The sequence below is a fragment of the Melopsittacus undulatus genome, chromosome 4 (genome assembly GCF_012275295.1).
Source record: "Melopsittacus undulatus isolate bMelUnd1 chromosome 4, bMelUnd1.mat.Z, whole genome shotgun sequence".
NCBI lineage: Eukaryota > Metazoa > Chordata > Aves > Psittaciformes > Psittaculidae > Melopsittacus > Melopsittacus undulatus.
This window is the reverse complement of record NC_047530.1, coordinates 1,908,580-1,930,166: the sequence shown is the minus strand read 5'-3', so window position 1 is coordinate 1,930,166 and position 21,587 is coordinate 1,908,580. Positions and strand designations below refer to the sequence as shown.

The 21,587-nt window shown below is 53.5% G+C and overlaps 1 protein-coding gene across 1 annotated transcript in view; it reads left to right on the top strand.

Annotated features, from left to right (window-relative positions):
- The window catches only part of MYRF (myelin regulatory factor), a 58,909-nt gene that overhangs the window by 1,864 nt on the left and 35,458 nt on the right, over positions 1-21,587 (top strand). The window lies entirely within an intron of this gene.

Below are 21,587 nucleotides of genomic sequence, written 5' to 3'. Positions count from 1 at the left end.
CTCAGCTTGTGCAGCACAAGGAGCAAGGTTCTTCCCTTTGTGAATGCTCTGATCGTGGTACTCGGCAGGAGCACGTGGCCGGACTGAGCTGCTGTGATTTGGAAGGGAAGGTCAGAGCCTGAATGTGCAGCACGGAGCGGGATTTGCCCTGGAATCTCGCTGTCCTGCAGGATTAATGGCTTCCGGATGTGTCGTCTAATGGGGAACAAGCTCTGTCAGAGTTTATTCATTTACAGGCATCAATCTATGAGTATAGCCAATCCCTCACTGCCCATCACTTCTTTAGGTGTCCCATTCCCTTCCTATGGGGAACATCTTCAAACCACCTTTTCTCCTATAGTGAAGTGGTTTTCCCCCTCGCAGACCATGTCCTCTCCAAGCAGAGGTTTAACACTAAAGGATCTCTTCCTATAGATTCAGTTAATTTGGGACTTTCCTTTGCTTGCCTGTGCCCAGGCTCCGATCCTGTAGGAAGCAATCCCACCCTATATAAGAGCAATCCTTTAGTGCTCGGGTAGCACTCAGTATTTCAGTGTCAGACAAGGATTAACTGGGCTCTCCTGGCAGGCGTTTTGGGAGTGGGGGCTGTGCTGGATGAGGTGTGGAAGAGAGCTGGGGGCTGTGCTCATCCCAAAGCCTGGCATTTGCCATGTCCCATCTGCAGCGCAAGGCTTGTTTGGGGCCGTGAGTGTTCCCATGATCCCAGGTCCCATTTCCCTGTCTCCAGTTTCATAGTGAGAGCTCTCAGTTATTGCTGCCCTGGAATGTGTTTGTCTGCTCCTAGAGAGCAGTATCTGGGATGTGCAAGGATGGAGCAGCAAAATGATGTGCAAAGGCCAAGGCTTTGATGTGATCTTAATGCTCCCTCCAAGTGCCTGAGAGGAGGATGGAGCCAGGAGGGGCTGAGCTCTGCTCCCAAGGAACAAGGGATGGGACAAGAGGAAACGGCCTCGAGCTGCACCAGGGCAGGTTTAAATGGAGCTGAGGAACAATTCCTGCCCCACAGGGTGCTCAGCCATTGGAACAGGCTGCCCAGGGCAGGGCTGCAGGCACCGGCCCTGCAAGTGCTCACACACCCCATAGACAAGGCCTCAGTGCCATGGGTCAGTAGTGGCCTTGGCAGTGCTGGGGAATGGTTGGATTTGATGATCTTAAAGGGCTTTTCCAACCTGGTTGATTTGGGAAGGGCTGGGAAAGAGATGGATTGAGCATCACTTCACACCCTCCTGAATGAAGATGCTGTGAGTGTGGGTCTGATCAGCAGCACAGCCTCCGAGCATCCTTAAGGTGGGTTTGCCTGCACTGGGAAGACCATCACCATCCTGGTTTACATTAGGATCACTGTTAAACGTATTTGATGATGCCCAGGACCATCCTGCCATGGAGAGCTCGGGAAGCTCGGAGGCGGAGAGCGTGGGATGCTGATGCTTCTGGCAGCGAAGCCAAAGGAGTTTGGTCTCTTCCATAGCATCGGGAGTGTTTACCCAGAGCCTTCGTATCCCGTATCAAAGGAAAAGAAGGGAGTTGAAAGCGTCTGACCCTTGGCTGGCACCCTGCTACAAACCTCACCTTCCTCCCTGCCTGCCCCGCGTCAGGGAAACAGTTACGCCAGAGCTCAGCTATTCGGGATCCCGCTCCCTCTCCGGGCTAATTTATGAGATAAGAGGTTGGTAAGGAATGTCTATGGGGAAGGATGTGCAGAGCAGGCTGGGGGAGCAGGGAGGGGGTGCTTTGGCAGATGGCTGAGCGGGGTTAGGGCGAGAGACGGAGAAGGGAATGGGAAGAGACTGGGGGTGAATTGTAGGTGGGGAAGGGCAGTTGGGTAAAGAGGAAGGGATGGATTCTATGGGGGAATGGGAACCCTATGGAACGGAGCAGCTCTTTGCAGGGTTTCACTGAGCACAATGGCTGGGGCCTTCAGAAGCAAGTTTATGGGGTGCAAGTTTATGGGTGCATAAGCTATGCCCTCCATCATCTGTGTGTGATGCTGGAGGGGTCGCAGGAGCTGGGAGGGAGCATCGGGCTGTTTATCAGCAGCAGGGCAGCCAGTTTGTGTTAGAGACTGGGTTTGCCCATAGCAGTGTGTGTGTTAATGGCATAAGTTACTTTCTTGGTGGGTTTTATGGTGTATCATGGAGTACTTTATGTATGAGGAGGAAATGCTGCCTTGCAGCCCTGCAGGGAGAGGGCTGAGCCGTTGCCCCGTGTTCCTTGCATGAAGGAGTATAAAAGGATGGGGCTGAAGTAAAGAACTAAACCCAGGGCTGCCAGGTCTGCACCCTGCAGACTGTGCTGCGCTGTACAGGATGGGTTCTGGGTGCTGTGTGTCTGCAGGGAGGTTTGGAGGTGGATGGGAATGGGCAGGGAAGGATTTCACTGCTCTGGAGTGTGGAGAGGGGGGAGTGATGGATTCTTGAGGCTGAAGACGTTGGAAAGAGCATCACAGAATCCCACATGGGATGGGATGAAGGGAGCTTAAAGCTCCTCCAGCTCCATCCCCAACCCCTTCCACTGGAGCAGCTGCTCCAATCCCTGTGTCCAACCTGGCCTTGAGCACTGCCAGGGATGGGGCAGCCACAGCTTCTCTGGGCACCCTGTGCCAGCGCCTCAGCACCCTCCCAGGGAACAGCTTCTGCCTCAGAGCTCAGCTCAGTCTCCCCTCTCTTGGGCAGGTTCAAGCCATTCCCCTTGGCCTGTCCCTTCAGGCCCTTGTCCCAAGCCCCTCTCCAGCTTTCCTGCAGCCCCTTTAGGCACTGGAGCTGCTCTCAGGAGCCTTCTCTTGCCCAGGCTGAACAAGGCCCCTGCCTGGTCAGTGCCTGGATGCCCCTTAGCCCTTTACATCCCCTAAAGGCATCTTCAAGGTCTGATGCTGTGCTGGAGAGAGGCTTTGCTGCACCACCTGCATGGAGCTCTTGAGTAAGAACAGAGGGAAAGCAGCAGGGAAACCCTATGGAGAGCCATGGGGTTGATGTGGGATGCTCAGTGTTCTCCCTGCTGCACATCACTGGATGCTCCATACCTCGACCCCTCTTTAAGGAGGTGGCTTTGCAGGGTGACAGCATCTCCATGGCCTGGCTGGTGCAGTGGGGAAGGTAAGAGGCTTTGTGTGCAGTGCTTTGCACGGAGCCAGCCTGTGACAGAATGGTCCTGGGGAACCTGGTACAGCACAAACACATGACCATCCCTCCTGGTAATCCCCCTGCAGAGCCAAATCCCACTGTGAAGCAGCAGCCTCCTCCTGGGCCCTCCCACTATTCCCTAAAGGAATAGGGAAACCCATAGGCAGCAGTGCTGGGACCTGGACACGCTGGGCTAAGCAGCATGGTGACAGAGGGGGAGAGCAGGGACACAGCAGGATCCTGACATCCGCTCTCACTATGCTCAGGATGCGCTGGATCCGAGCAGGTAACAGCACAGATCATCCCACCCTTGCTTTCCCTTCTCCATCCCTCTTTTCCAATGGGACTGCTTCCTGGTCCCATTCTCTTCCCCTTCTATTTCAAGCTTCACCTTCCCACCCCGTGTGGTGTGTGCCTCTGTGCAGCACAGGCCATCAACCAGAGCAGGTAACGTGAGGATGCTGCTGAGCCCCCTCCATCCTAGGGCATAAGGAGAGGAAGATGTGACTTTGAGCTCATCCCCAGTGGTCTGCAGAGCTTGGCTGAGGCCATGGGGGGAAGCTGCCATCTCCATCCCAACAGGACCAGCAGCAGGAGGGTCCTAAAGTCTTCATCCAAAGTCAAGGTCCTCATCCGCTGCTCAGGACAATGCTAGTGCAGAACAACCTGCTGCTGCCAGTACAATGGTGTGACAATGCAGGCACATCCCTGGGCTCTTCCCTTTCTCCCTGTTCCCCACCCCCTAAAACTCCTTTTTCCTGGCTTGGAAAAGCCCAGGAACCATTCAGATGGATTCAGGCCAGCGAGCTACTCATAGAAGGGTGGATCCTCAAGGCATCTGATAAGGGGTGGGTTGTGAATCAGAGGGAGCAACGGTGAGCACAACACCCACAGAGGCTCTGCGGGTCGATGGAGGTACTTTGCCCATGCTCTGGTTAATGTATCTTCAATGGGTTGATGTCCTGGACACGGAGCAGGATGAGCTTTGGGAGGAAGCAGCAGGAAGCAGTGGCTGTGGCGTGGCTGGGAAGGGAATGGTGCTGGAGGTGTGACCAGGCTGATGGAGACGGGCATGGGGTGACTCAGAGATCCGGGTGACCCCCAATGCTCCCGGTGCAGGGCTTGCGCAAGGGCTGCTGTGTGCCAGGGCATGGGAAGGAGATGCTGGGCGAGGAGGAGCCTTATTAGGGTGCTGGGCAGGCAGGATTCCCCTCTGCACCCTCACCCTTGTCTAGCATTCACTAGGAATGGCTTCTGGAGTCATCCAGCTGCATCAACATGGAAGAAAAGGGATCCTGGGAGGATCCAGCATTGCCTGAAGAACCATGGAATGGTTTGTGTTGGAAGGGAGCTTAAACCCCATCCAGCTCCAACCCCTTCCACTGGAGCAGCTGCTCCAAGCCCCTGTGTCCAACCTGGCCTTGAGCAGTGCCAGGGATGGGGCAGCCACAGCTTCCCCTATGCCAGACCCCACATGAGTGATGTGCAGGGAAGTTCTCCCCATGGACTTCCTGCTTCCTATCATAGTTCCATGGTCTGCTTCCAGGTTTACCCCTCTTGTTCTCTTCTTCTCCTTACTACTCTTGTTCCCTGCTCATGGTCACTTAGTGAGAACCAGCAGAGGCCTTTCAAAGGGATGGGGTCCTGCTATCCTGGACCACTTTGGTTTAGGGACCTCATGGATTCCTCCTCCTGGGACCAGACCCAAGTGATGTGCAGCTGGGAGCTGTGCTAGGAGGGTACCAGCCTATGACCAGCAAACCCCTCTCCCACAGCAGTGCTTCAGGTGTCTGCCCTTCCTCTGTGCTGCCTGGATGGGGTCCCATGGGGACCATGGCTTGCATCCCTCCAGTGCCTTTATCCATGGGGAATTCCCTGCCTGGGGATGGCATTGCTCTGGCAGAGCTGCTGGGAACCCCTTTGCCTCCTTCCAATAGTGCTGCAGGTTGGACTTGGACTTTGCACCCTCTGATAAGAACCTCACCGAGCTGAATGTGTCTGAGGAATCATTAACCAGCAAGTGCCTTGCCAGAGGACAGGGGAGCAGCTGGGACTGGAGCCACAAACGGCCACAGCCTTGTGGCCTGGAGCCTGAGCTGGTGCTTGCTGGATGCTCCTCCTATATGGGCAGCATCCTATGGGAGGGAGAACCCATGCCAGGGACTCCTTGGTGCTTTCCAGGCACAGCTGGGGATGGGCAGAGAGGGATGAGGCTGTGTTAGATCAGCAGTGGAGGTGCAGAGGCTGAAAGAGGGTTTGCTGCTGTGTAAGGGAAATGGATGCTATTAGAAGTTGAGGGTGGGTTGAATTGGACACCACATTTGGCTGTGTGGTAGCTCCGCTTATGGGTTCATGGCATCAAAGTTGGGTTTGGGATGAAGGGAGCTTAAAGCTCCTCCAGCTCCAACCCCAACCCCTTCCACTGGAGCAGCTGCTCCAAGCCCCTGTGTCCAACCTGGCCTTGAGCACTGCCAGGGATGGGGCAGCCACAGCTTCTCTGGGCACCCTGTGCCAGCGCCTCAGCACCCTCCCAGGGAACAGCTTCTGCCTCAGAGCTCAGCTCAGTCTCCCCTCTCTTGGGCAGGTTCAAGCCATTCCCCTTGGCCTGTCCCTACATCCCTTGTCCCAAGCCCCTCTCCAGCTTTCCTGCAGCCCCTTTAGGCACTGGAGCTGCTCTGGGCTCTCCCCTTCAGGAGCCTTCTCTTGTCCAGGCTGCCCCAGCCCAGCTCTCCCAGCCTGGTTCCAGAGAAGAGCTGCCCCAACCCTTCATTGTCCCCTTTGCCCTGCACAGTGGGCACAGAGAACATCTTCAGCCTGATTCAGTGGATGTGGATGATCTGCTCACCCCAGAACCATGTACTCCTGTGTTCAAGGTGTGTATGAATGAAAGGCTTCCTTCCCAATGGGAAATGGGACCTGATGCTCAGGGTCCAGCACTTACCTCACTGATTTTGGTGCTGTTAGAAAGGGAGATGTGGGATTGGGGCTGGGGAAGGTGGCTGATCCTGGCTGCACAACCAGGATGCTGGATTTCTTATGGAATGAGAGCCAATGCCTGTGGATTTTGCTGCCTCTTGGAGTGGTGGGAGCAGGACTGCTTGGAAAAGGTGAGGCTGGAGTTTTTAATGGCCTCAATGTGCTCAGATTCAGGATGTCAGAGCAGAGGAAAGGGTGAACCAGGGAATGCCATGTGGCTGTGATCAGCATCCTATGGCATGGCCATGGGCTGCAGGCATAGGTGGGAATGATTCCCTCTGCTGCAACACAACATCAGTGCTTCTCCTTCACATCCCAGTTCCTGTGATGGACCAGCGTGGCCATAGGAAAGCTGGTATCAAGCTCTGCAGTGGTTAAGATCTTCTTACCCTCTCATTATCTTTTCCCCAACAGCTCTTCCTCATCCCTTTCCTCTATCCAGTCTTCTTGCCTTCATCTCACCAGTTGTTTGCAGTGTGTTGAAGGAGATAACACCCTGAGTGGCTGCAGAGTGCATCAGGAGGAAGAGCAGCACGAGTGGGGCTGGGGTTGCAGAGCAGTGTGTAGGCTGAATGGACTCAGGCTGAAGTGATGTGGGATGAGACCAGAAGTGAGTCAGGAGCTCAGCTGTTGCAGCAGCCTTGGTCTGGCTTTGGAGCTATCTCTGCTGCTTTTAGAACACAGGAATTAAAGCAGTTTTTACCTGGGATTGGTTTTCTTTGCCCCTGTAGAGTCTTTGTCCTCACCCCAGCATCACCACCATGTGTTATCTCAGTAGGCTTCCAAACCAAACTGATCCCAAGGAGGAGAACCCAAGGAGAAGACAGTAACTGGTGGGGAGGAGGCAATGCAGAGGACATGGGGGGCACATGGGACAGGATCTGTGGAAGGGGTAGGGTTACCAAAAGGTTTGGAGGCTGAAGTCCTGCAAGCTCCATCTGCTTCCATGGCAAGGACCATGGAGCCACTCTTGCTTGCAGCCTTGGGAAGTGAACGTAGCATAAAGAGTAGATTCATCTCAATTTGGGATATGGAGTCCACGGAATTTGTGCCTGACAATACTTAGGAATCCACGACTGTCTTTTATGACATTTAATCCCATGTGCTGATTGCAGATAGAACTGGAGATAAAGAGGAAACCAAACACCCTCTGAGCCTGCTCGATCTTGGCTTATTTCTGATGTTATGACAAGTGATGCTTATGGACATTGATTCATGAGGGCACTAAGAAGTGTGCTTTGGCTTCACTGGAAATGAAATACAGCTTAAAACCTGTGGGTTATAAGGGCCACGAAGTCATTTCACTGTTGGCTGCTTGCTGATAGTGGGCTTTTCCCTTGTGAGGTCCCATCCAAATCAATACCTGAGGTCAATGAGCAGTTCTGGGTAGGGGGAAGTAAGAGGACTTGTGTCTATCTCCCTTCCCTCTGGCTGTATGAACCCAGTCTTTGGAAAGGGCTGTTGGAATGGCAGGGTGGATAGTGATGAGTTTTCACATGCAGTGTAATGGAATGTGTAGGTGAAGACGGAGGGGTGATAACTGATGTTTCAGAACTCATAGGTGTTGATGGGCTGAAGGGACACAGAAAACAGCAATATGGGGACAAACAGACTGTGGAGATACATATATATATATATATCTCCATATATGTGTGTATATATATATCTCCACAGTCCATACAGGCCAGAATGAGAATTTTGGGTGCTGGAGGTTGTGCTGCAGGCAGGGCCTTGGGAAGAGGAACTGGTTGATGGTCAACCCAGTCATTGCATAGAGCTTGGAATCCCAGCCTGGTTTGGGTTGGAAGGGAGCTTAAAGCTCCTCCAGCTCCAACCCCAACCCCTTCCACTGGAGCAGCTGCTCCAAGCCCCTGTGTCCAACCTGGCCTTGAGCACTGCCAGGGATGGGGCAGCCACAGCTTCTCTGGGCACCCTGTGCCAGCACCTCAGCACCCTCCCAGGGAACAGCTTCTGCCTCAGAGCTCAGCTCAGTCTCCCCTCTCTTGGGCAGGTTCAAGCCATTCCCCTTGGCCTGTCCCTACATCCCTTGTCCCAAGCCCCTCTCCAGCTTTCCTGCAGCCCCTTTAGGCACTGGAGCTGCTCTGGGGTCTCCCCTTCAGGAGCCTTCTCTTGTCCAGGCTGCCCCAGCCCAGCTCTCCCAGCCTGGCTCCAGAGCAGAGCTGCTCCAGCCCTCACAGCATCCCCATGGCCTCCTCTGGATGATCACCAGGATAGATTCTTATGGAATTCTTACCATGGATTTTCAGCACAACGTTTTGATTCAGTGAAGGCACAAATCAGTTGTGATCCTGACATGGGGCCAGGTTTGGCTTTGGAAGAGATGAGAGATGAGTGATGTGCAGTAAAGCTGATACCAGCCATCAAGTGTAAGTTGGAACACTTTCTATTGGCCCTTCAGTGGAGAGAAGTAGTGGGATTTACTGGGCTTTATTGCTTAAACCCTCTTCTCTGCAGTTTTAGACATCAAACCACACTGAGAGTAAGCTATGAGGACTCAACAGTGGGAATGGGATGCAGAAAGTTGGTGTGATGTGTCCTTGTTTTGTGCTTTAAATGTGTTTTCCTCCCTGGGAATAGGCATTGCCTGAAGGAGCCTTATAGAGGTCTCTGATTAGGCAGAACTAAACCCCAAGTTGTTTCTTCTTTGCTCAGCCTGGTGTTTGAATGGCTCAGGGTGGTGGTTGTTGGCTTTAGGCCTTTGTTGGTACAGGAGAACCATGTTAAACCTTTGATGGTGTTTCCCAAACTTGAGAGCACTCAATAAACCCAGAAGCTTTGTCCCAGTGAGTGGTTGGGCAGTCTCACATAGTTAATACATAGTTAAGGTGTTCATCCTCATCACATAGTTAAGGTGTTAACACATGGTTAAGATGCTCATCCTCATCACATAGTTAAGGTGTTAAGGCATAGTTAAGGTGTTCATCCTCACCACATAGTTAAGGTGTTAACACATAGTTAAGGTGTTCATCCTCATCACATAGTTAAGGTGTTAACACATGGTTAAGGTTCTTATCCTCATCACATAGTTAAGGTGTTAACACATAGTTAAGGTGTTCATCCTCATCACATAGTTAAGGTGTTAACACATAGTTAAGGTGTTCATCCTCATCACTGGTTGCATTGAAGCAAGAGACAGGTCCAAACCTCTTTGGATTGATCTTGGACTGGTTGAGGTCTTGCCCTGGTCTTTATGGTTCAGGTGAAGGGTGCAGAAGTGGAGGGATGAAGCTTACAGAGGCAGCTGAGGACCACTTGGGTACAAAGTGACCTCTCCTGTCTGTTCTCATCCCTGCCTGCCCCTCTTCCCCTGCTTGCCCATAAGGATGCTGAACTGAGTTTTGGATTAGAAGGAACTATTGGATCTTCTTATCTGAGCCATAGAACAGCTTTGAGCAATGCAATCTCAACCTGAATGCATGGAAGAGCACTATGGTTGGTGAGATGTTTACTGCCACAGAGTATCTATGGGATTGAGGTGAACATCCGTGCTTGCAGGAACAACTGTGGGGCTTCTCATCGTGTGTGGATGTAGGTTTGTGTTTCATCTCTAAAAAGCCCAAACCAACACAAAACCCAACCAACTGATGAACCCAAACCCCATAGCTCTGGTCTGGGGCTCTGATAGGGATGAATAGGTCCTGAACTGTGAGAAACGAGTCAGTCTTTGCCTTTGGATTAGCCCTGGGAGCCCTTAAGGGCTGAGGACTTCTCTGAAGGACTGGAGAAGTCAAAGGGGCTTGGTGCAGAGCATCAGGAATCATCAGCAATTTGTTTGCTTCTGAAGAAGCAAATTGATGGAGCTTGGAGCATCCTGCTCTAGTGGAAGGTGTCCCTGTCTATGGCAGGGGTTGGGACTGGATGAGCCTTAAGTTCCCTTCCAACCCAAACCAGTCTGGGTTTCTATGCAATAGAACAGTGTGGGTTTCCAACTGGAGTGCAGTCATGGGGCTGACTCAGTGCTCAATGCAGGTCTCTATAAAAGAAAGGTCCTGGCAGAGGTGAGGTCCATCAGCCTCTTGCAGCAGATCTGTGTGCTCTTTCCCAAAGGCCAAGATCCATCTTTTCCTTCCTTGCATCCTTGCACAAGGAAAACAAGAGGCCATTGATGGTGGGAACTCCTTTTGTCCCACATTAGCAGAGATGTCCCAGGGATTGGAGCTGTAGGAACAGACACTGGACAGATAACTGATAGAGGCTGTTGTGGTCATTCAGTAAGTGTGGATTTTCCCTCTGGGAAAGAGACTGCTCAGCAATTCCATCGGATGTGTGCTGGTGAGGTGTGCGCTGATGGGAAGAGGTGATGGGTGCAGTGGTGTGGTGGTACCTTGGACAGCAGTGCTGTCCTGCCAGGGCCTTCCCACCACCCTTCTCTGCCAGCTCAGCTCCAGCCCCATGGAGAACCCCCCAGGATGTGGGGATGGGAGCTGCAGCCTCTTTGCCATTTGTAGACACAACTTGGGTGGAAGAGCTTCAGAGAGTTCACTGAGCAAAGAAGGAATCATGGAATCAGGGAATGGTTTGTGTTGGAAGGGAGCTTAAAGCTCCTCCAGCTCCAACCCCAACCCCTTCCCATGGAGCAGCTGCTCCAAGCCCCTGTGTCCAACCTGGCCTTGAGCACTGCCAGGGATGGGGCAGCCACAGCTTCTCTGGGCACCCCCAGCAAGGTGAACTGTGTCTGGGGGGAGCTTTGGGTGGCTGCAACTCTTCTTGTGCATCCTCTTGGCTCAGCTTTCCCAACCAAAACTGGTCCAGGTCACCACCACAGCCTTTTCAATGACCTTTCATTCATAGCTCCCACTGATGCTCATAGGTGTGAGGAATTGCCCTACAGCCTTTGGATGGAGATTAGCTCCAGAACAGATGTTAGCACTTCTCTGCTGAGGTTCAGGAATGGTTTATCACTCCCTTCAGAGCTGGGGCCTGGCTGGAAGACTTGGGACAAGGGATGAACCCAATGTGCCGTGCTAGTGTGGTGGGAGTGGGACTTGGTCAGGGCTTTCTTTGCTCCCCATCTATGACTCATGGAGCTGCAGTAACATGTGCTATGGATGCATTTTGCCACTAGAACCCTCTTGGGAGGATTGGTGGGGACAGGGAAATAGGAATATATTGTCAGAAGTGTTCCTGAGCTATTGAAAATCCCAACTCAGGTTTAATCCCTAAGTTACCTCTGAATCCTCTGTCCATCACTGGTGATGTGGAGAGCCTGAAGCACAGTGGGACTGTGGCTGTGGTTCTCTGTGCTGAGAGCATTTGGTTTGTCTCCCTGAGCTTCTTGTATGTGTTGAGAGCCTGTTTGCTGCCTCACTGTTGTCTCAGAGCACAATGGGCTCTACAGCGAAGAGGAGCCCCCCAAGATACCCAAGAGGTGGAATTGCTCCTACAGCATCTCTGAGAGTTCTATCTTTATATAGCATCCAGTCATATTGATATTCATACTCATTGCTGTCAGACACGAGGGCCATGGGCCTGCTGGGGCTGTGCTTTGCAAACATGAGGTCCTCCATGGCCTGCATGGTTCATCTCCATGGGAAAGCTGCTGCTCCCTGATGGGAGCAATGTCTTATTTCATGCTGGTGCTGTCGAATCTTCCACTCCAGCTGCCGTATTCCCCTTCACAAGGCTGAAACTCCCTCTCAGCAGGATGCTTATTCCAATGTGAGTTCATATACATGAGGATTCAATGGCTGCTCAGCCTCCTGGTAACAAACAGGCCAGACTGGGACTTCTGTAGAGCTTCTTGTGCCTCCCAAGCAGTGTTATTTTGACCTTTTCCATGGTCTCTTCAGTATTTCCATGCCCTCTTCCAGACAAACAGTGGGGAAGAGCAATAAAAACCCCTGCATAGCTTTGCCCTGGGTACCAGTCCCTGGGCAACCCTTCTTTGATGTCTCTATATTAACATCTGTATTACAGCTCCATTGGTGATGCTGTGTTTGATCTCCATCATGTTCTCCCTGCAGGGGAGGTTTCTGATCAGGGTGGCATTTGGCATTGGAGGCCTTCAAGGCTGTGAATGCTGCAGGACAGGGGCTGCCTAGTTGGTATCTGAATGGACACCAACCAGCACCGCAGAGACCTCAGGGTGAGTTGTGACAGAGGCACCTCAATGAGTGTATTTAGCAACCTAAAGATGCTCCAAGCACTGAGAGGATGAAAAGTGATGCAGGAAGATACATAGATATCCAAAGGGAGAGAGACATCCTCCCTGTTCCTGCCTGTGATGGATGCTGGGGTAGCAACAGGAAGGAAGGACATAAGGATTGCTGCGTCCAGAGCAGTCAGAGGAGACAGTTAATGCCAGGCTGATAGTAGCCAGGACTGCAGGAGTCTGCCTGTAGTTAGAAGATGGTGAATGGCCCAGCTGTGAAATCTTTGCTCTTTAGCACATGGGGACTGGTGGTGAGTGGAGATAAGAAAGGCAGCATTCAGGTTGGGCTCGGAGGAGTGTGGGGCTGCAGCATCATCTCCCAAAGGGAAGTGCTGGAAGTCCAGACACGAGGCAGAGCCCTAAGGAGTGAGCTGGGAATGAATGACCTTATGCTGGTCTGGACAGAAGGCTCTAAGAGGTCTTTTAATCTATTGATCTAATGACTCATGCCATTGGGGTGATTTCCACTCTTCCCTCATCACTCGGCTCTTTGTCGCAGTGCTGGCTGGCAGCAGGGCAGGGTTGTGCACCCAGGACATGCATGCTGCTCTCCCAGCAGGTGCTTTACAATAGCAGCAGCAGTGTGTGAGCAGTGGAAGAAGCTGGGTGAGAAGTGTTGGGAAGCAGCAGCAGCTGCAGCCTGTGGTCCTCGGTGATGGAGTGCAGGAGGGATGGGTACCAGAGCTCTGCCCAGCCAGGGACCAGGAGAGGGCTCTCGGTCCTGACCCTCATGCATCTCTTTTGAGCTCAGGCATAGAATCCCAGCCTGGTTTGGGTTGGAAGGGAGCTTAAAGCTCAACTTAGACCTGCTCTAAGGTCTCCCCTTAAGGAGCTTTCTCTTCACAGTCTTATAAAGGTGTTACCAGCCTCCTGCATCCCTTGTGCTTCCGCACCCGCAGCTCAGGCAGTGCTGCCATGAGCTTTATCTCCCTTTGGACCCATCTCACCCTTATTTGAGTCCCGTTTGCCTCCAGTTGTGACACACATGGAGACACCTCATTGTGCTCATCAAGAGCTGTTCTCCCTGCAGGAATGGGTGCAGCCAGTGCCTCCCACCTCCCTATGACCTCCTCATCCTCTCCATGTGCTTCCCTCCCCACCAGCATCCTCAAGCAGCATGCCAGGCTCCTTCCCCCTTGCTTTGTGCTCACTGCTTTGAAGTGAGACCCAGAACACCCAGAGAGCTCATGGGGTGGATGGGATCCAAGCAGCACGGTTGGTATCTGATTTGTATTGTCTGCTGAGTGTTTGCTAAATCCCTGGTGCAGGAGCTATGTTCCAGGGCAGGAGGTGGCTCACACTTAGTGCAAACGGCAGGGTTGTCATTGTAAAACACAGCCCAGTTTCAGTCTGAAACCTGGATGGGAATAGCCAGGATGGCAGTAATCCTATGGGATAACTTATTTTAACACTTATTTTAATGGCATCAGTACTTGTGGGGGCTAGAGAAGCTTTGCTTAGCTTGGGAAAAAACAGAGCATGAAGGTGATGGAGCAGGTTCATAAGCACCTTGTTGAAAGGTGCTCATTTGGAGCAGAGGGCTCTATACTCTGGTTGTGAAGGGTATGGAGATACATGGTGCAGAGCAAGGTGAGGAACTAAAGGGTGGGAATGGATTAGTGTGTCCCTTCCTCAGGAGTCAGGCTGAAGCCTAATCCCAGTTGCATCTGTCCAAAGGATGGTTTGGTGGGGAACACCCTGGGTGAAATACTGTGGTTGGTGTGATTTGGTGATGTAAATATTGGTGTTATCTGAAGATGGAGACCAGGGTCCAGCTCTGGGGCAGCAGCACAAGAAGGACCTGGAGCTGTTGGAGTGAGGCCAGAGGAGGCCATGGGGATGCTGCAAGGGCTGGAGCAGCTCTGCTCTGGAGCCAGGCTGAGAGAGCTGGGCTGGGGCAGCCTGGACAAGAGAAGGCTCCTGAAGGGGAGACCCCAGAGCAGCTCCAGTGCCTAAAGGGGCTGCAGGAAAGCTGGAGAGGGGCTTGGGACAAGGGATGTAGGGACAGGCCAAGGGGAATGGCTTGAACCTGCCCAAGAGAGGGGAGACTGAGCTGAGCTCTGAGGCAGAAGCTGTTCCCTGGGAGGGTGCTGAGGCGCTGGCACAGGGTGCCCAGAGAAGCTGTGGCTGCCCCATCCCTGGCAGTGCTCAAGGCCAGGTTGGACACAGGGGCTTGGAGCAGCTGCTCCAGTGGAAGGGGTTGGGGTTGGAGCTGGGTGAGCTTTAAGCTCCCTTCCAACCCAAACCAGGCTGGGATTCTCTGACTGCCCTGTACCTTGTCCCTGGCTGAGCCACTTGGTTGTGTTCTGCTCTTAGACAGTTGGAAGTGGCCCTGGGTCTTGGGAGGTTTGTGCCATTAGAGGAAGATGAGGACTTACTGTCCCAATGGCAGAGCAAACCCAATGATGGAAGAAGCCTTTGGTTCCCTTTGTGATCTTCTATGGAGCTCATTCTGGAGCAAACTCCATTGCAGCAGAGCACTGTGCGGATGCACATCCCAGCTGTGTGAGAAGGAAAAGCCCCATGCCCTGACCTTTCTGCTTGTAAAAGCTCAGTTTTGGTTGCACAAACGTGGTGCTGGCCCTGCCCAAGTGCTGGCACAGGCCCCATCTCGATAAATCCCTTTGCTTTCTTCCACTCAGTCTCCTCTGGAGGCCGTCCAGGCTGGACAGGAGGGACCCTGTTGCCTCCCAGTTAGAAGGGAGGAACGGAGCACCCGACCTGGACGTGGTGTTCCAGGCGATGCTTGGCTGCTTGGCCTTGTGTTCTGGTGCTGTTTCATTATTAATCTCCCTGCCTAAGCATTGCTTTGTGCTGAGGAGTTGCAGGAGGGGCAGCTCAGCTCCAAGTCCTGATTCCCCTCTAGGTGGGTATTGAGTCCGCATCTTCAGAACTGGGATAAAGGGGATCTCAGGAGCGGCTCCTGGATCCCCAGGTATCCCAATAGCCATTCCAGGAGCACAATGCCATGGGGTTGGTGGCCCTGCAGTGAGGTCAGTGTTTGGGGACTGTGTCTATGGGCTCTTTCCTTGGCAGTAGTGGAACAGCAGTGCCATTGGTCAGGCATCTACCATGAGCCTTGTCACATCCCTTTGCCTCCCTGTGTCTTCATTGTTCCCCAATGGAACAGGTGACTCCTGTCCCCAAAAACCTTCAGTCCTAGGTCCAGTTAGTGGCCTGCAGAGAGGAGTACACAAGAGCAGGATCAGGTCTCCTTATTCCCCATCTTGCCCTTTAAGTGCAGCCCACTAAAGCCTGGTGAAATGGGGTGGCTGATGGGCTGTGATCTGGTGAGGCTGTGCTGGAAAGCCTTTCCCCATTCTTCATAGCAGCATCCCAGTATCTCAAGGGGGCTACAAGGATGCTGGAGAGGGACTCTTCATCAGGGATGGGAGTGATGGGACAAGGGGTGATGGGTTCAGACTGAAACAGGGGAAGTTCAGGTTGGAGATAAGGCAGAAGCTGTTCCCTGGGAGGGTGCTGAGGCGCTGGCACAGGGTGCCCAGAGAAGCTGTGGCTGCCCCATCCCTGGCAGTGCTCAAGGCCAGGTTGGACACAGGGGCTTGGAGCAGCTGCTCCATGGGAAGCTGTTGGGGTTAGAACTGGATGAGCTTTAAGCTCCCTTCATCCCAAACCATTCCATGGTTCTATGATTCCAGTCTTCCTCCCACACTGGGGGATGGAGGTGTGAGGGTCACCAAGCTGGTGGTACCTCCAGCATTGGAGATGCCACTGAACTGACCTTCCCTGGTGCCATTCCCCCCTCCAGCACCCTCCAGAGAGGCAGATAAAGGCGTTGTCTTCTGCCTCTGTGGGTCTCCAAACAAACAAGGGCAATGTGCCCCCCTGGGCAGGCACCTTGGACCCCTCCAAATGGCGAGGCTTGTGTGGGTGCTGCTGTTCCTGCCATCCTAGTGCATGAATGGACAAGCAGGGCATTGACGGCTGCGGGGACAGGCACAAACGCTCCACTGTGTCCCCTCTCACACCTTCCCCTCCTCCTCCTCGGCCCCAGGGCCCCGAGGACAATGGCTCCATCCATGCCAAGGTTCACAGCTGGCAAGGGCGGAGGAAAGGGCAGGACAAGGGTGGAGAGATGGATGGAGAAGGGGCTCAGGAGGGTCTGGAGGGATAACGGCTCAGGGATGAGGGGAGATGGAGAGGTGGGACAGGGGAGGAGATGCTGAGAGGTGGATGGTGGAGGAGACAGGAACAAGAAAGGAGTAAGAAGAGCTCAGGTTTGGGAGGAGGATGCTGCTCACTCATCTCTTCTGCATGGAGCTGCCTGCCTTTTCCTGCAGGGCTCCTTGAGGGATGTGTCCATTCCCTGCTGTGGCACAGTGGGATGATTTCCTGTTGTTCCTTGTGCATCTTCTGTCTTGGGATGTCTCCACCACACACCTTGTCCTCCCTGAGGCCTGGGAGATGGAGACAGAGGGCATTATTTCTCCATATATACACCTAAAAAGGGTATATATACTGCTTCATATTCCCTGCTGCTAGTATGTGAGGAACAGCAGCACTGCACACAGGTACAGCAGTGAGGGTGGCCGTGGGCTGGAGCCAGGATGTGTTACATGGTTAAGGACATTTCCCAGCTTATCCAGAGGCATTTTGTCACATATATTCTCCTGTGCACGTAAGCTGAGGAGTTGTGGGCCTGTATGAGAGCAGGAAGGAGCCTTGTAGGAGATAGGGAGATGCTGCTGAGGATGGTGGTACCCGATGTGGGCACTGGGCTGTGGGATGGGGATGGTTTGGTTGTAGCTGGTTCCATTGGGGTTCATGACTCTGTTTTGCCACTCAGTGCTCAGCTAGGTTGTTGCTCCAGGGTTTTCCTGGCCCTGGAGACCCTGGAATGGCTTTAACTCAGGTCCTCATGAATCTCCTTAGCCCTGTGTGGTGTTTTCCCAGGATCTTGTCCCATGGACACCAAGGGCTCAACCTTGGCCGTGTTTCTGGTGTGACTTTGGGTTTCTGCTCCAGCAGGAACGAGGGATGCACAAGCTGTTCCATTGCTTTGGAGTGGCAGGGCTGTCCTTGGTGATGGGACAGGGGTGGGACACAGGGTGGTGGCTGTGGCTGTGCATGGACTGGGGCAGACCTACCTTTTGTGATGGGAAACATGCTGTGTTTGTGTGTGAGTGGGAGCAGGTTGTCCTAACCTAACTGAAGTTACTCAGGGATAGGAGTTAGCAGTGAGTAACCAACTGGTGTAGCTCAGCATAGCCCCATCAGCACCAGATGAAGCCAATGTCCCTGAAGTTGCCTGTATTGACCCCCATGTAGAAGTTTCCCCCACCAGCAGGCTATCCTGAAGAGGATGAAGGAAGATGATAGAGGAGATGGGGTGAGCCCTTACTCACCCCATGGAGGAACCACACTGGTTCAGAGAGGGGGCCTGGGGGCCCCTCTGGGTGCCTTGGGCAATCAGGGCTTCACTCTGGGGTGGTCCTGAGAGCACTTGGGGGGAGCTGGGGGAGTGGGTGATGTCCCACTCAGGTTACAGCAGCCCCTTCACTGGGAGCGACTGGTTATTGTTACAGTCAGGTAATAAAGAGCATTCATTAAGGAGGAATGCTGGGCTGGGAGGCAGGGGCTGCATCCAGAGGGAATCTTTCCATCCCTCCATACCCTCTGGACAGCCCAGGGTTGGGTGCATGGAGTGATGGGGACATCATCCCACTGTCCCTTATGCGAGCAGCATATCCCCACTGCTGGTGGGGTCTCTGGGCAGGGTTTTGCTGTGATTCCTCTCTGTATCCCACTCCATGCATGGGAATGGAAGGATGCAAGCCCCAGCTAAGCAGAGCAGGGATGTCACACTGGATGCTCCAGCTTCACCCTGTGTGCAGATGGGGTCCTGCTGATGGGGAAGGAGCTCTGAAGCCAAGCGTTGGCCCTGCAGCACCCTGGGCTTAGGCAGTGTTTGGTTAACCAGATTCCTGCTGCTCGCGGCCAGGCCGGCAGCCAATCTGCCAGCACCAAAGGATAAACAGGGAAGGAAGGAAAAGGGGGGTGCTGAGCAGCAGGAGGCCCTGGGAATGTGCCGATGCTGCAGCCTGGCCTCAGGATTGCACAACTCCTCACTCACGGCCACAGGAACGTGCTCAGGGCTGTGTGTCAGGGCTCTGCACCTCGCTGTGGGACCAGTGTGTGTGCCTGGGAGTGCTGGAGAGCCCTCAGGAGAGGGAATGCTGTGTCTTCCCATGTGGAAACAGCAGCCACATCCTGCTCCACTGTACATCCACTGGGTGTTTTGTTACTGGTTCCCTGTACAGTGATGGTTTCGTCACCAGGGTGCTCTGTGCCTCAGTTTCCCTATAAGCATCCTGCCTTAATGTGCTTTGTGTAGGGAGCTCATTGGGCAGAGAGATGTGCTTTGCTGGAAGCTGTTTCTGCCCCATCCCTGGCAGTGCTCAAGGCCAGGTTGGACACAGGGCTTGGAGCAGCTGCTCCAGTGGAAGGGGTTGGGGTTGGAACTGGGTGAGGTTTAAACTCCCTTCCAACCCAAACTGAACCGTTCCCAAAGCTCCAGGCTCTCCATCGTGCTCCAGCCACCCTCTGTACCACCAGCACTGCATCCATGACCCTCCTCTCTGCTCTGACTGATGGCTCTGATCCTGCTATAGACACGAATGAGCTCCCTGCCCTTTGCACCAGCTCTCAGGTGAAGGTTTGCCTGCAGCAGATAATGGACCTGGTCCATCTGTAGGTCAAGGACTTCAAAGCAAAGCTCTGGTGCTGCTCTCACCTGCAGGTTACTCCCTCTCCTGGCTCTGCTGCACCTTGGGCATTGCTGGCAATGGAGATGTCCTCTTCTTGCTGTCTTTCAAGCACTCAGGTCAGAGAATGGTGCTTTAATAGCCTCAAAAGGTCCCTAAAGCCCCTTCTCTTACATGGCTTCAGTGCTATGGGGAGGCTCCAGGCTTGGCACAGCCTCTTCCACCTCATCCCTGCTGTTCCCCCCCCTTTGCTGATGCTCCCCACTTGCCCTCATTGTCATCTCCAGGTTCCCACATCTGGTTCGTGTTAGCAGATCCCAGGATGAAGTTCCTCAGCCCTCTCCCTTCCTCCCACCCCCAGGTGACCCAGGCAGGATTAGGGCTGATTAGAAGACAAGCAACAGAGCAGGAATAGAGGGGGGAGGGCCTGTTATAAATAGAAATACCATAAACTTCTCAGCCTATCACTCGAGTTACCTTCTGGCTTTAATCTCTCAGACCTGTAAATATGACAACTCATAGGGGCCAGACACCATTAACTCTTCCAGAGCCCATCTCTGATGGGATGCAGGATGCTCTGAAGCACCTGAAAACAAGGAGCCAAGAGGATGTCACCGGCTGCCAGCAGAGCAGGGGGAAGCACCTCTGTTTGGATGTGTTTGGGGCTTTGGGGAAGGCAGAGAAAACCAGTCCAAACATTGGGATTCCTGACATTCTCACACGTACGGGGGCCTCTGCTCGCCAGGAGGCTGCGGTGGAGTTAACAGTGTGTTCTTCAGGCTGTTTGTGGATCCCTTCCATCCTTTTGCAATGGAGGGGTTGGAAAGTGGAGCAGGCAGAGTGGGGTGGCCAAGAGGAGGATGGGACATGGGAGGTTTGGGAGATGCTTTGCAGCAGCATTGGCTGAAAGAGATGGGAAATAGAAGGTTGGCCTGGAAGAGTCTCCATGTCTATGCAGGGAGATGAGTGTGTGAGAAGGGGCTGGATTGCTTGGTCCCTGCCTTGGGATGTTCGTTGTGTGCAAGAACATTTGGGCAGCTCTATAGGGTACCTACAGCATCTCTCCCAGCTTGCTGCTGTGGGATGGAAGGCAGAATGCCTCCTGCTGAGCTTTGGGGACAGCAAAGAGGTTCTGGGTGACAAGAGCCTTTGTGTCCTCTTAGGAGCAGGCACTGATGCAGAGGTAAGGCTGGAGATGCTGTGTGTGGGTCACTGCAGTTCTTCCTACAGTAAGAGGACCAAGACCAGCAGCACTGGGCTCCTCCATCTCTCACTGGGGTGAGATGTGGGGTCTGATTGTGGGTGTTGAACTCCCCATAGTGGCTTCCTGCTTCCTCCTAATCCCTGCTTTGGAGGGGGAGGGAGCGTTGTTCCTGTCCTTGCGAGCTCGTGACTCTATGGAGAAGTATTAGCCTGTAATTAATCACCTAAAGCTGGCTTTAGGTAAGAGCCTGGCTCGCATGGGAGCTATGGGTGGTGGGACTGGAGGATGGAGGTCCCACTGCCCTCGCTCCCCTGTTTCACCCCATCTGGCCCATGGGATGGCCTTTCTTTCGGATGGGAAACCCATCCCAGACATGCAGCCAGACCCCACTGTGGTTGTTATCACACCTCAGCCCTGCAGCAGCACAACGGACCCACCGCTCACGTCATGGTGCTTATCTCACCCTTTGTCTGGGTCTCACCTGAGGGCTCCTGAAGGTGACTTCTAAGACAAGGTAGCAAAGGAATAGGAGAGCCCAGCACAGCGCTGTCTGTTGAGGGCCTCCTGTGCTTTCTGGATAGGTCCTGGGCTCCTACCATGGATGAGCTCCTGGAGTTTGGAGGTAGGGGGAAAACTGAGGTCTGGCTTTGCTTGCACAGGTTCAGTAGCTTGTGGAAAGGCAGCAAAATTGGTGAAGTGCCTTGTTTTGTGTCTCTGAACCTGGGTCCCAACCCTGGAGCTTGGGAGAAGATGAGGTTTCTTATAGCTTTTGGGGGCTACAGGGATGCTGGGGAGGGACTCTCCATAGGGACGGGAGTGATAGGACAAGGGGTGATGGGTTCAGACTGAATCAGGGGCAGTTCAGGTTGGATATAAGGAAGAAGTTCTTTACAGTGAGGTTGCTGATGCGCTGGCACAGGGTGCCCAGAGAAGCTGTGGCTGCCCCATCCCTGGCAGTGCTCAAGGCCAGGTTGGACACAGGGCTTGGAGCAGCTGCTCCATGGGAAGGGGTTGGGGTTGGAGCTGGAGGAGCTTTAAGCTCCCTTCCAACCCAACCCATTCCATGACTCTATGGAGCAGGACAATAGCTGCTACCACATCACTGCAACCTCAGGAGAGGATGTGGCTGTCACAAAGGAGTACCCCTGTGCTGACCTGTGGTGCTAGCACAGCTTGGGACCTCATAGGCTCTGTCTGCCTTGTCCTCACCACAGTGCTTACCCTAAGCAGCATCATCACACATCCCTGCTCCAGATCATAGAATGGTTTGGATTGGGAAGGACCTTAAGATCATCCAGTTCTAACCCCCTGCCATGGGCAGGGACACCTTCCACTATACACCCTTCCATAACAAGAGCTTACATTGGAGAGCATTCCCACCTTCTCCTCCA